The sequence below is a fragment of the Mus caroli genome, chromosome 4, assembly GCF_900094665.2.
Source record: "Mus caroli chromosome 4, CAROLI_EIJ_v1.1, whole genome shotgun sequence".
NCBI lineage: Eukaryota > Metazoa > Chordata > Mammalia > Rodentia > Muridae > Mus > Mus caroli.
In genome coordinates, this window is record NC_034573.1 from 89,696,024 (window position 1) to 89,709,495 (window position 13,472).

The 13,472-nt window shown below is 38.7% G+C and overlaps 1 long non-coding RNA gene across 2 annotated transcripts in view; it reads right to left on the reverse strand.

The window, feature by feature from the left end:
• Positions 1-13,472, reverse strand: part of LOC110292289 — a 218,763-nt gene that overhangs the window by 911 nt on the left and 204,380 nt on the right. For both annotated transcript variants that reach the window (XR_003836433.1, XR_003836434.1), the window contains one exon: positions 7,440-7,535. This is a non-coding gene — a long non-coding RNA (uncharacterized LOC110292289). The remainder of the gene's footprint in view (positions 1-7,439; positions 7,536-13,472) is intronic.

Here is a 13,472-nt window from a genome sequence, read left to right on the forward strand (position 1 = left end):
TGGCACATCAATATTATATTTACATAATTTCTTTACCTCCTTTTCCCCCACCTGACTCTTCCTATGCCTCCCTCACTCCTTTCTCAAATCCATGATGTCTTCTTCCTTAATTATTGGTGGTGGTGGTGGTGGTGGTGGTGGTGGTGGTGGTGGTGGTGTGTCTGTGTGTACATGTGTTTATATAACTACAGCCTACTGATCCCATTTAATATTGCTCATATCTGTATTTGTTAAGGGCAGATTGCTATCAAATATGACCTGTCCTTAAAGGAGACTGATTTGTCCTCTCTCGGCAGCCATTAGTTGCCTTTGGATCCTCATTTGAGGATAAGGCCCTGTGAGATTCCCCATCTACACTGACATACCAACTGATGTGTTATTCCTGTCTTGTTTAAGGAACAATATTCTTTACATTTCATAGGGTAACTTCCCTGTTATGTATAAAATACTCTATCTCACAGCAGATAGCCTGTTTCCCAGCTCTTACAATCTTTCTGTCCCTTTTTCTGCAATGTTCCCCGAGCCTTAGGTATAGTGGTTATATTGTAGATGCATCCATTGGTTTGGGTACATGGCCAATGGTTCTCTGTATTTTGGACAGTTGTGGATTTCTATAACTTATTCAATGACTTATTCAATAGCAATACAGAATAACACAGAGGTCCTGAGCCATTGTAACCTTTAAGTTCCTATTAATGATAGAAAACTCATGCTTCAGAGTCAGGAACAATTAAAATAATAAATACAAATTACAAAATTAAAATAATATTTTTAAAGATTTGTGCATATTGTATTGAATATTCAAATGCTGTAAAAATTATGTTATATAACACAGTAAGTTAGTAGTATTTCCACCAAAGGACCCTACAAACCAATTTGATTTCATCGTAAAGACTATCACTTATTTATATTGATCTATATAGTAAAGAAAAAAGATGGGTATCACTGTTCATATATAAATTACTTAAACCTTTGCCCAAACTTGAATTTTTGACTGTGGCAAAATGTTTTCATCTGTCATTTTTAACTGCTTTTTATACATATACATATACATTTTATACATATACATATACATTTGTATATGACACAATTTGATGAATATTTCATATCAAGTTAGAAATAAAAAGCAATGAAAGGATTCTTCACCCTACAAAATAATTCTTCATTGGCCAGAAATCTACGATATTCAAGCCTTCTGTAAAGGAAAGACTTAGTAAGCGAACTAACCTGCTTTTGCTGTTACCTAAGGGCTCCTATTGTCCTAACGTCCCCCACATTCTGAAGCAGGGACTATCGTTGACGTTGCAATTAGACAACCCATAAATATTTAACACATGTGTATGAATATATTCAGTAAGAGAAGGTTTGCCTTGAGGTCTGGAAGGAGGTTCATGGGAAGAGACCCTGAGTTGCTTTTCTAGTTGCATCCATTGCTGTGACAAAGCCCTGTGACCAAAAGCAAGTTAAGAGAGGAGAGCATTTTGTTGTTGTTACTGCAGCTGTCTGTTGTTGTTGATGTTGTTGTTGTTGTTATTGTTGTTGTTGTTATTGTCATTGAAATTTACACTTCCAAGACACAGACCTCCAATAAGGAAAGACAGAGCAGATTTTAAATTTGAACATGAAGGCAAAACCATAGAGGAACATCACCTTACTGGCTTTGTGGCACACCTGTGTTTAATTAGTTCTCTTATGCAGCCCAGGACTACCTGTCTGCCTAGGGCAGTTGGGTCATGACCCATTTAAGGGATGAACAACCCTCTCATAAGGGTCACCTAAGACTATGAGAAAGCATGGATATTTACATTAGGACTCATAACAGTAGCAAAATTGCAGTTATGAAGTAGCAAAAGAAAATATGTTATAGTTGGGGGGTCACCACAACATGAGGAACTGTATTCAATAAAAAAATCAACGCATTAGGAATGTTGAGAAACACTGGCCTAAGGAATGGTGCCCTCCACAGTGGGCTGGGTTCTCCTACATCAATAGATAATCAAGATAATCCCCCACAGACATGCCTCTGCCAGCCCATCTTCTGCCATCCCTCAATTGAGACTTCATTTTCTCAGGTGATTTTAGCCTTCAAGTTGACAGTGAAGAAAGCTAACCAGGACAGTTGTATACAACAGCTCTCAACACTAGAACCGGATAGACACAGATACCCATATGTTCTCCACTATTTTGTAAATATATTTAGGAAATATGGGGTTCTCCAGTACAAGGCCTTGAGTAAAATGTAATACTCCATCTGCTCCTAGAAGCCTAGAGCCCCGGGATGGACCATGTTGAATAAGATACGTTGTTAATACAACTGTATAAAGATAGAGAGAAGGTCTCAGGCAGCATATGGGAAAGAAGACTTAGTGTCTCCACACGTGAGGGTGGGGAATGCTTTCATCTCTCATTATTTAAGAGACAGAGGATGATGACATTAGCAAGATAGTGAAATCAGAAGCACCAAATCTCATTGTCCTCACAGAAAGAGTGACTATAATATGACACACGTGAGTGGGAAATGCCTTCATGAGAACCCTAGAAATAAGTTCAAAGCCAAGAATAGTCATGCTGAGAGTGGCAAACCAAGTGCAGAGACCCATCCTTAATCTCAACTACTTAGGAAGCTGAGGTAAGACGAACACAAATTCAAGACCAGCCTGAATAGTACTGGTCGATCTGGAAAAAAAAAAAAAAAAAAAAAAAAAAAGGAAACTAGGAGGGAGCGTGGAGGAGAGGGGGAGGGGTAAAAGAGGTGGTAGATATAAAGAGAAGGTGTAGTAAAAGAAGGCGTTCCATATCAAACGTCTCCTTTTCCAGAGTGCAAAAGTCCAATTATCAGTCTCTTCCTTGGGGGGGGGGGGAGGGCAAAGAGAAAAATAGATTTTGCATTCAAAGTCTCTTCTCTCGAAGAACTAATTTCCTTCTCACATACTTCACAGTGTTCATGCCTAGGGGCTGCAGAGAACAAAAGTGAGCTCGGCAGCTCATGTCAGTGCCAGAGAACTTGTAATACCACAAACAGAAACTGGCACAGCCTGCCACCTAGGGAGTGAGAGCCCAGCTTGTGGCTCTGGGAGTGGAAGGGATGAATGGAGCGAACATGTGTCAAAAAAAAAAAAAATCCCAGCTCTTCAGGGACCTTCAAGGTTTCTGGCTTACCCAACACAGGTTCCTGATGGCCCCTGAGGCCTCAGGGAAAGGCACATAGTTTAGCACGTTGGAACTTGTAATACTACAGATAGACACTAGAGGGAGGAAGAGATTACAAACTGAAGACTAAGCCAGCAAAACTCTGCCGGGCTTATTCATGAAAGCATAGAAAAAAAATGTATCCCTAGACAAATTTGAGGAGGTTCTGGAATCTTGACCTCAAATGACTGTGGAAGTCTTTCCTTGTACAGAGTTGAAGTATAATGATATAGAGGCAGGTGTGTTTCAAATGTACAACCAAATACAAAGATACAAGGCATACATAAAAACTTGAGAAAACATGGCCCAACCATAGGAACAAAAGAATCTCCAAAGCCTAACTTCAGGTAATGGAGTTAAGTGAATTACCAAATTAAGAATTCAAAATAGCCATGTTACATTCAATCAACTCACAAGAACATAATGAATAGAATAACAGTATCAACTCTCTTATTTTTTTTTTAAATAACCAAACAGTGATTTTAAAGCTAAAGAACACAGAATAGAACTGAAAATTCACAATGGTAGTAACTTCATTCACAAGATAGAATCAGCAGTCACAAAGACATTGACATTATCCAATCAGAAGCATAGTAAAAATTAACACAAAAAGAGAAAAAAAAAACCAATCCTACAGAAATTAGAGGCTATCATAAAGTAGAGTGGTTAGGAAAGAAAGCGATGGGAGATTGCCATAGAGTCTATTGGGTTCTTGGATAAATTCCTAGTGCTAAAAACAATAAACAAAGATGAGAGAGAGAGAGAGAGAGAGAGAGAGAGAGAGAGAGAGAGAGAGAGAACAGAAAAGAGGCAGATAATAAGATGGTGTGAATAAGTGACCCTGTGGGGGGAAATGGACATCTAGATGTCTAAAGGACCCTAGCTGTGATTAATCCAAAGAAGCGCATCCTGAGAAATTACAATCACATTGTCAACAATCAAAGATAGGGGATTTTGTAGGCACAGAAATAAAAGTGACTTGTCACATACAAAGACGGCCTGGTAAGAATAAGAAGGGACTTCACATTGCAAGCTTGTGGGGCAAACGGAAACACAATGATATGTTCAAGTGCTAAAGAAAAATAATGTCAATCAAGAATACTACATATGGCTATAGTCTCCACAGAAATAAAGCAGAAATACCTTCCCAGATAAGTAAGAGCTGAGGGGTTTCATCACCACTGCATTAATGAAAATAAGAAATGCTAAAGATAATTTTAATTGAATTTAAAGGATGATAAAGAGTCCTATGAAAGCACATGAAGGTAGAAAGCTCAATGGCGAAGGGAAATGCATAGACTAGGGAAATACCATAATGGCAGTGTGAAATTTCATCTCATACAGTATTTCATCTATGGTGCTAGACATAAATGAAGAATACAGCTTTAAAACTATAATTTGTGACATTAATGACAACACATAGGGCTGAGGATGTGGTCCAAAGTCAGAACATTTACTGAATACACACAAGGTCTGCCCATTCCCAAAATAATTCAGGAATAAAACAAAACATAAAACTTGCATTCACTGTTGAAAATAAGCTGCAGTCATCTTAAAGTCAGTGTTATAAACTTAAGTCATACTACACAAACCCTGCGGTGAACACAAAGACAATACCTTTAGGTTATGTACAGAGAAGAACAAGAAGATGCAAAATATCCATTGCAAAATTAGACAGCAAAACAGAGAGGCAAAGAAAAGACCACAAAAACTGTCAGACAGACAAAAATCAATTGCGAAAAAGATAGTCTAAGTTCTTCTCTATAATAAATTGTTTTGAATACATTGATTAAAGCTCCTGGTCACAGAAATGGATTTTGAACAAACAAGATCCAACTGCTTGCTGTCTCCAACAGATACACTCTAAAGACATGCAAAGGCTAAAAGCAAAATATAAACAATGTTTCTTACAAACAATAATGAAATGAGAACAAACAGAGGTTGCTCCACACATACCAGAAAAATATACTTTAAAATGTAAAATGTCATGAAAAACAAAAAAATGATAGATAGATAGATAGATAGATAGATAGATAGATAGATAGATAGATAGATGATACATGGGGGTGGGGGATAAAAACAGTGAATTCAGCAGGATTTGTAGTCAGAACACCCAAATGTATGAAGCAAACATTAATAGAACCTGGGAAATATACAGTAACACAATAAAAATAAAAAATCATAATATCCTACTCTTAATAACAGACAGAAACCTGTGAGCCAACAGTAAGTTTGAAAAAACTAAGAACATATGAACAAGATCCACATATAAAGAACGTGGTGCCCTGCTGCCTCAGAACACCTATCCCCAAGTGCAACAGGACATTCAATAGTATAAATAGAATGTTAGGGAACAAAACAATCTTAACCAATTAAATAAGGTTTAAGCCACATCACTCATCACTTCCAATCATAAGAAAATGAAAATAAAAATCAGAGAAATTGTTAAGCATGTGGAAATCAAAAAACTTACTCTTGTATAATCAATGGGCTAAAGAATAAATTAAGAGATAAATTGAAAATATTTTGAGACTCTTGAGAATAAAACACAAGATCCTAAGCTTACACTATTCAACACGACCATGTGTGTATAGCTAACAATACTATGATCTTAAAAATGCAATGCTAGAGACACAGTTCTGTGGGGGTAATGGTTAGTTCATATTGTTGATCCTCCTATAGGGTTGCCGACCCCTTTAGCTCCTTGTTTACTTTCTCTAGCCCCACAGAACTGTGTCTCTAGTTGCGTATGTAGCAGAGATTGGCCTAGTCAGCCATCAATGGGAGGAGAGGCCCTTGATCTTGAGATCATATGCCCCAAAACAGGGGAATGCCAGGACCAGGAAGCAAGAGTGGGTGGGTTGGGAAACAGGGCAGGGGGAGAGTATAGGGGACTTTGGGGATAACATTTGAAATGTAAATGAAGAAAATATCTAATAAAAAAATTTTTAAATGTAATGCTAACTTTATGTTAATACATTATTTACTGTTATTAAAAACAAACTTTAAACTTGTTAGATGAGAAATAACTAGCACCTATACCCCCAAATATTAATTATCTACAGATGGACAGTCAAGAACAAGGCTTCCTAAACTCTACACTCATAACCACTTCATACCTGAAAAGTTTTTTCATGACTATTGATATATATGTCTAGAAAATTGGTATATGTTCACTGATTGCATATTACAGAAAATTAAGGCAATTATCTGCTATACACACAATTTTACAATTTATTAAAAACTAAACTAATAACATGCACATGCTTGTTAGTGTTCACATAAGGACCTAAATCTTGACTGCTTATTTGATATTGCAGGACACAGAACATCTTGAAGGTTTGTCCAAGTGTTCAATATTTATTTTTATACATCAACTGTGAGAGCACTGTTCTTCATAAATGCATGGTATAAAATGCAGGAGCATGTTTAGATCCATTTCAGAAAGTATGAAAACGTTTGCCCTATTCACAAAAGAAAATTTATTGAATTTTTTCTATGTATTTTTACATATTTTAATTAAAATATAATTATATCACTTTCTCCCAAGTTGCCACAACTCTCAAACTGCTAGCCTCTTCTTGTCCCACTATTATTGCTACATATATTTATGCACAAATACAACCTACCGAGTCCATTCTATTTTTTGTATATGTACAGTTTCAGTGATACTGTTTGTATTGGATAGCTAAATAGAGAGCTCATCCCAGGTAGAGGGTAGCTCTCCCATTCTCAGCAGTCATCAGTTGCCTTATCCACAGATGTGCCCCTGTGAGGCTGTTTTTCCTTTCCACATCAACAAGTCTACTGATACTGCCATTGTTCAAACTTTGCTTATGCAGGCATTTCTAGGAAAGACTGTTTCACAGCCAACTTCTGGTGTTTCGTTCTTACAGTCTTCCTAGCCCCTCTCTGTGATGTTTGCAGAGCCATAAATGCAGGAGTTGTGACGTAGTTGTGGGGTAGGGCTACCCAGGATCTGTTGATGTCTGCATTGTGTCCAGCTGTGGATTTCTGTAATGGTCTCCATTTTCTGTAAAGAAAAGCGTTCTGATAAAGGTTTGATAGATCTGGACTGATAAAGTGGTGGAAGTCGAGTCTCTTCTAAGAGACTAGCCATTGAAAGTGGGGTAGGTTTCTAGGAACATGCGTGGTATCCCTCCTGTTAAACAGGCTTAAGTGCAATTAGACAGTCGTTGGTTGTCACCAACGTGTGAGTGCCACTTACCATACCTTTATGGATATCTTACCATGCTGGTCATTGCCATGGTTGAAAGGTATCACAACTGGGTAGGACTATTAATTGCTTCTCTATCTTGGCATCTTGCACAGTATTTTCTGGTAACCTGGAAGTTAGAAAAGATGCTCTTAGATCTGATCCAGATCAAATAATTTTGAGCATTGTGTACTAACTGTGCCGTATAGGGGTACAGCAATAGGGGCTTAGTATCAATCACTGTGAGACAACCAAAGGCAACAATAATAGATTATGTTATTTTTGAGAGTCTCCTGGATTACCCTGATCATTCATTCAAATGGGGAAGCCCCATGCCTAGTCTTGAGGTTTTGTTAGTCTATGTTTCTTGTGGGGAGCACTGTCAAGCCCAGTGGAGTAACTTCCTCTAAGGTGTATGTGTGTGTGTGTGTGTGTGTGTGTGTGTGTGTGTGTGTGTGTGTGTGTTTTAGATAAATATAAAATAATAAAATCCTTAAGGCTTTATCAAATAACATTGGTGTTATTTCTCCCTCCTCTTCCTCCTCCTTCTCCTTCTGTATTAACATCTCCATGCTCCCCATACAACCTTCCCCATTTTTCTATTTCCTGTTTCATATTACCTACATCTTGCTGTTCCCCTCTCATGCCCCACTACCCTGATACATCCCCTTTATAATTTCCTGGCTTCTGTGGTTACTCAATGTTATACACACAAATCTGAAGATTAGGAACTAGAAACTGCACATAACAAAGAGTACACAGCACTTGTCTCTCTGAGTCTGGGTTACGTCGCTCAGTATAATCTTTTCTAGGTCTATCTATTTACCTAGCAAAGGTATATAATGAAACCATTGAATGATTTTTTTTAAAAAGATCTCAACTTAGCAACTCAAACAGCAATTTTTAAAATTAAATAATCTAAAGCAATGGAATACAAAGATACACTAATTTGATCTTAAATGCTGAGGACTAGATTTCTTTCTCTCCCCCCCCCCCCAATTAAAACACTGTCTCTAGAAAAGCAGAAAATTTTGTATAGACAACACAAACATTGTAATTTATAATCTCCACTAGTCTCACATCGGATCCGGGTGTTTCAGACTGCATTCCTAGGCTTAGCATAGCATGACAACAAGCAACAGAGTCAAGTTTGCCTGTGCTCTCAGAACCAAGGCAGTGGTGAAGTCCCATGATGATGCAGCAAGGCTGAAACACCTTGAATTTACTACACACCCAACTTTGAACTTGGTTTTGGTTGTTCCATATTCAGAAACCTTCCACTGAGGCTGGAAAGAAGGCTTAGCAGTTAAGGCTAGACTCACAACCAAACACTTAACAACCTGTTCACTTTTGCCAGTTATTGTGACACCCACCCCCAAACACACACTAAGTTATACAATTCCACATGCGCTCATGACTCCTAGAATCAGAAGCTTTGTCCTGGTCATCTAACCCAGTGGCTCTGAAACGGTGATCATCCTTCATTTATCAGATTCCTATAAAACCAACATGGAAATCGAAGAACTGCTTATGTTGAGTTGACAAGTTTAAGAGGTTTCCAGATGACAGACAGTACACCTTGAGCCCCAAATCCCCAGGACCGTTTGATCTAATCAGAGGTCACTTCACTGATAAGCCTGGGTCTGAGAATGAATATGTCCTCATGCTGGGGTACCCAAGAGAGTTGTAGCACGACCCTGGCTGTTCACATTCTCATTCTGCCTTTTGTGCCTAACTCAGAAGATGCCCAGTTAACCATCAAGGCAATGAGACAAGGGGACCAGGTGCTGACGGGTTATGGAAGAATGCTTAAGACTAATCTCCAGTCAGCACACATTTCCAGCTTCAGTCATTCCTAATGTCTATTTGTTTCTGTTGTAGAAACGACAGCCTTTCATTAAAAGAACTTTTGAAATTACATAAGAGCAGAAGAGAAAAAAATTATAATTCCATCAGTTATGTACACAACCATTAACATGTGAATGTTTTCTGTCTTTTAATGAATAGATTGCTGGGTTTTTGCTGAACTGTGTTCATTCTGTGTTCAATTTTGCATCCTGCTTTTTTTTCCGCACTGTTTCAGCATACGCGTTTTCCATTTGTAAACAACATTTTCTTTCATGGCTTCACAATATGCTTTGATGTGGTTGTACTGCGTGGAATGTTTCTTTCTAATTTTTCACCACTTTGAATAATGTTCAAGAGGACGAGTATATGCAGTAGAACCACCTTTTTAAATGATGTGCCCAAGGAGAAAATATGGAGTCAAAGATTTCTAAGCATTTTCACACATCCTGTCAAATCATTTTCATATGTTATTTAAAGGCAATTACATGATTCTTTAAAATTCTAGAAATAAAGATAAAAGTATTTACCATTATTCCCTTGAGGTCTAGGGTCTGTCAGCTAGTAAGCATCCTTTCCTTGTCATTTGAAAATACACACACACACACACACACACACATATAAAAATGGTCTTAATTTAGTGTATATATATATATATATATATATATATATATATACTAAATACATATATATATGTATTTATAAATATATATGTATATATAAATACATATATATATATATATATATATATATATATATATGTGTATGTATTGAGACCATTGTAGTCTATAACAGATTCGCTCTTGATATAATCATTTGTGAACATAGTCCTATGTCAAAAGTTCAGTAGCTGGGAAGATGACTTGACTCAGTGAGTAAATTAATTTTCACACAAGCATGGAGGCCTGAGTTCAGATCCCCAGGACCCACATCAGAATCCACACCAGTAGCTTCTGCCTGTAATTCTAGCACTATCGAAAGTCGCAGAAACTAGGCAAATTCCAGGGGCTCAATAGCCAGGCAGAAACAGTAAGCTTCAGATATTTTTATATTAACTCTGAAAGGCACCTGCTTTAGACAACTAAAAAGCCAAGAAATGCCCCACACGACTCTCCTTGCCCTGACTATCTTTTTTTTTTTTTGCCCCCTGTGGTGTGTGTGTGTGTGTGTGTGTGTGTGTGAGAGAGAGAGAGAGAGAGAGAGAGAGAGAGAGAGAGAGATCTTCTGGGTTGATGATGTTAAATGTAGGATGATGCCTCCTTTTGATACTTGGGAAATGAGCAAAGTGGGGTCCTCTGTTGCAGGAATAAGCCAGAAGACACCTCCAGCACTGGGAGGTCCTGTGGCATTCTATCCAGACACTCCCCCAGATGACAGCTCCCTCCCAGGCCCTCCCTCTCTGGATGCTTTGCTTGCTGTCTAGCCTGAAAGTTTTTCCTTCTAGAGCAGTGGTTCTCAGCCTTCCCGATGCTATGCCCTTTAATACAGTTCCTCATGTGGTGACACCACAACCATAAAATTATTTTTGTAGCTACTTTATAACTGTAATTTTTCTACCATTATGAATCATAATGTAAACAATTGTGGAGATAGAGGATTACCAAAAGGGTTATGGCCCACAGGTTGAGAAGCCCTGCGCAAAAAAAAAAAAAAAAAAAAAACAAGCTCTTGACAAATACAGTATCCCAACCCTTTTGCTTCAATTTGGGATAATTCTATAAGGACATCCCAGCTTCTGGATTCTTTGTAGGATTGGTTGGTCTTTGTTATAACTAACTAATTTCTAACCCCCGCTTGCCCAATCCCCCTTCCTTTACCTCCCTGCTAGTATTAATCCTACAGCTACCACAGTAAACATACACAGGTGCTTGCAAAAGTCTCACTCTGCTTGTTTTCTAGGCTGGAGCTCCAGCCCTGCCAATAACTTGGTCCATGAGTCAAATGGACATCATTTTCCTAACATGCAAAGTAAGAGGTTTTGTCTTGTCTATCCACAGCTTCTTACTTTAAATGGATTTATGTGATCTCTGAATTTTTTAAAAAAGAAAAATCATTTTTATAAAATTCATTGACCAGGAACCAAAACATTCTTTAGGCTCCTGATTATTTGTGAATGCATATGACTCTACAGGTGTGGTTCTGTGGTATAACCCAGAGCCTGCCCCAAGGAAGAGCCTACCCCCAGTGAAGAGCCTCCGGACTAGACAGTAAGCACAAACAACTTTTCTCTCCCATAGAAGAAAGGTTCAGCTGCAAGATATTGGCTACTGTCTTCCTGGAGAGGTATCTGAATGGAGTACATACCACAGGACCATTCTCCCCCCACCCCAAATAAATCACATGACAGCCTCTTATTTACAAAGGAGATACGCAAGGAGCTCTAGGATCCCAAGAATATAATAAAGGAAACAGAAACCAGGCTGAGTGCCTACTAAGTGTGTACCCAGTATTCTTGTTCTTTTAAATAGTAGGTTCAGTTAATCTTCACAGCACTCCCTGTAAGTTGGCCAACACCATCCCTATTTTACCGATGAAGCCACTACAAAGGACATGTGACAACACAGAGTCTAGTGTACATTCCCTGGTCCTACCCAAATGCAAAGTACATGCCTGCTCCTGTCCCTGCTTCCTCGGCGAGAGCTAGTGTGCACCTGGAGGGCAAGCCACTGTCTTTCCCCTTGGAATCCTGAGCACCTGGTAGGGTGTCAATCACCTACGATTAAACACACATTTATGACATTAATTACTTAAGATCTCAACTTCCAAGAGTGGCATTTCCATTGCGTTATCATACAATCAGCCATCTTACATCCCATCCAAACTTCTCTTAAAATGCTCAGTCTTCAGAGGAAACCAAATACAAGAAAAATGGCTCACCTCTTCCTAAGTTACACAGTGAGTTCAATCCCTTCCTGTTTGCAAGATCACTCACCTGTCCTGAGAAGCTGATTGATTGCCCTAAACTCCGTATGCTTTGGAAAAATGGTTTAAACACCTTCTTCTTAACATAGCCATAAAAAGCATTCTAAGGATATTGGATCATTCAGTGGGACTCAGTGAGACCAATATCTGCACTGCTGCCTCCCAGGTACCTCTGCTTTAATAAAGCATGCTTTATAAACCTCATGAAGGCTATAATTAAATTTATAAGCAGCATTTCTCACAACTTTAACAAAAGATGTCTAACTGGTGGTGTGTGTGTGTATTTTCTGTGTGTGTGTGTGTGTTGTGTGTGTGTGTGTGTGTGTGTGTTTTAAAATCCTGTTCCATAAAGATTATGGCTCCCCCGCTGTTTGGAAAAGATCATCTCACTTGTAACACTAATAACTTGAGCAGGGGAGAAGCTGGCCTGGTGAATGGAATGCACTTCACTGCACATCTTGGCTCAGCTAGAAATCGGAAACAGATGGTCCTTGCGGCTGCTTTCCCACTCGAGCCTGCTCACTGCCAGCCTGTGGTCTTCAGTGGGCTGCTGCTGGCAGTCTGTGACTTGAACATAGTAGGACGTGGCAAAAGAAATCAAATCTTTTCCAATGAGCAGCAAGTTATAATGAAATTTGACAGATATGACATTCTATACCTAACATCTAGTTAGAATATATTAACCTTTTAGTTTTCTTAAGCGCCTTGCAGAGAAGTTGTGAATATACGTATTAGAAGCTTGTGTTGCGTGTGTTCTCTTTTCCTTTTTTCTTTCTTCCCCCCCCCTTTTTTTTTCCTTTTTAACAAGGGGCAGAGGGTTTAGCCCAATCTTGGGTGGCAGCTGCCTAACAGAAAATGCAGAGAGAGATTAAAAGTCAAGGAACTTCTAAATAGAAACGAGGTGCAAGAGCTGCCACTAAGGAGGAAATTAATTCTTTGCAGGACATGGTGGGTGAGTTCCTACAGAAACAACAACAAAAAAAGCATCAATATTTTTCTGAAGGACAAAATCTACATGTTTACATGCAAAGCACACAGGCAAAAATATGATTAGCCTCAGAGTACATCATTCAAATAGAATGGGACTGTTTGGACTCCCTTATTTTCCTCAATGCTGCTGGTTCTGGTTTGTGAATTTTCTTCTGCCACACTGCAAGGTGTCCTGGGACATCAAGTTTTAAGCTCAGGACACTTATACCTAGAAATAACATGTGCCTGTGAAGATACCTTTACCACTCTTGCTGGAAGGAAGGAAAGAAGGAAGGAAGGAAGGAAGGAAGGAAGGAAGGAAGGAAGGAAG